The following is a 2,151-nucleotide window of genomic DNA, read 5'->3' as shown; positions in this document are numbered from 1 at the left end:
ATTTGTTTGATGCTTATAAGTTCTATCATCTTAGCTAAGAGCCAATGACCTAGCATGTGCAAGTCACATGTCTTATGTAATATATTTTGGAAGGGTGTCAGGGACAGTGGCGAGAGGTCACTGTCTGTAGTGTGCTTGACACAAGAATTAAAGTTATTATACAGGTGAATTATATTTCTAGGATATGATGATTTAAGAGATTGTGTTTTGTTTTGTTCGTAAAAATGTGGTTGACATGTAATTCACATGCTATACAAATGTCAGATTTAAAGCGTATAATTCAGTGGTTCCTAGTATATTCCCAGAATTGTGCAACCACATTGATGATCAATTTTAGAGCACTTTTATCACCCCAGATGGAAACCTTTGCCCTCTAATGAAACTGCATTTTCTGCATCTGTCAGCCCTAGTCACCATTTTATCTACTTTTTCATATATATTTTCTGTTCTGAGCATTTCATATAAATGAAATTATTCATCATGTTGTCTTTTGTGACTGGCTCCCTTAATTAGCATAATGTTTTATGTTAAAAATGTGTTTTCAGACTTTATTGAGATATCACTGATAGAACATTGTGCAGGTTTAAGGTGTACAATATGATTACTTGATTCAGTTTTATACTGTGAAATGTTTACACCACAAGATCAGTAAACACATCCGTCACCATATATATATATATATATATATATATATATATATATATATATATATATATATATATATTTGTAGTGAGGACTTTTTAAAATCTTTTTTTATTACTTTTTTATTAAAGCATAGTTGACACAGACGTTACATTAGTTTCAGGTTACAACATAGTGACTCAGCAAGTCTATCTGCTATGTTATGCTCACCACAAACGTAGGTTCCGTTTGTCACTACACAACACAGCGCCATTACAATAACTTTGACTATATTCCCTATGTTGTACCTTTTATCCTCCTGATGTTCATTTCATAACTCAAAGCCTGTCTCCCACTCCCCTTCACCCATTTTGCTTTCCCTCTCTTCCTCCTTTTCTTTCTTTTTTAGCAACCATCACTTCTCTGTATTATGAGTCTTTCTTCTTTTGTTTATTCATTTTGTTTTTTAGATTCCACATATAAGTGAAATCATATGGTGTTTGTCTTTCTCCCTCTGACTTACTTCATTTAGCATAATATGCTCTCAGTCTGCCCATGTTATCACCAATGGCAGGTTAACATTTATTTATATGGTGGAGTAATATTGCGTTGTCTACATATACTACATCTTCTTTATCCATTCATTTATTGATGGACATTGGGTTGCTTCCACATGCTGGCTATTGCAAATAATGTTGCAGTAAACATAGAGTGCATATACCTTATTGAATCAGTTTTTTGTTTTCTTTGGGGAAATGCCCTATAGAGGAATTACTGGAATTTCTTCTCTTTCTTCTCTAGTTTTATTGTAATAATACAGTATATAATACATACACAAAATATGTGGTTTTTTTTTCATGTGCCCTCCTTTATTAACATATAATGCATGATTTGTTTCATGGATACCGGTGTGTGATTCACCAGTCTTACAAAATACACAGCACTTATCACCAAAACATACCCTCCCCAATGTCCATCACCCAACAACCATCACTCATCTAACACCCCACCCCCCTTTGTTCCAGCAACCTTCAGTTTGCTTCTATTTTTACTTATTTGAGGAACCTCCATACTGTTTTCTATAGTGGCCGTACCAGCAGCAGGGCACAGAGTTAATTTTTCTCCACATTTTTGCCAACACTGTTCTTTCTTGTCCTTTTGATTCTAGCCATTCTGACAGGTGTAAGGTGTTATCTCAAGTGGTTTTGATTTGCATTTCCCTGATGATTAGTGATGTTGAGCATCTTTTCATGTGTCTGTAGGCCATCTATTTGTTATCATCTTTTTCTCCTTCTCCTTTCCTCCTCTTCCTCTTCCCCTTCCCTGCCTCCTCATTCTTCTCTACCTCTTCCTCCTCCTCCTCCTTCTCCTTCTCCTTCTCCTTCTCCTTCTCCTTCTCCTTTCCCTTCTTCTTCTTCTTCTTCTTCTTCTCCTTCTCCTTCTCCTCCTCCTTCTTCTTTCCCTTCTCCTCCTTCTTCTCCTCCTCCTCCTCCTCCTCCTCCTCCTCCCTCTCCTCCTCCTCCTCCTCCT

The sequence above is a fragment of the Ursus arctos genome, unplaced genomic scaffold, assembly GCF_023065955.2.
Source record: "Ursus arctos isolate Adak ecotype North America unplaced genomic scaffold, UrsArc2.0 scaffold_70, whole genome shotgun sequence".
Lineage (NCBI taxonomy): Eukaryota > Metazoa > Chordata > Mammalia > Carnivora > Ursidae > Ursus > Ursus arctos.
The sequence above is the reverse complement of the archived record's forward strand: the minus strand, read 5'-3'. Positions refer to the sequence as shown.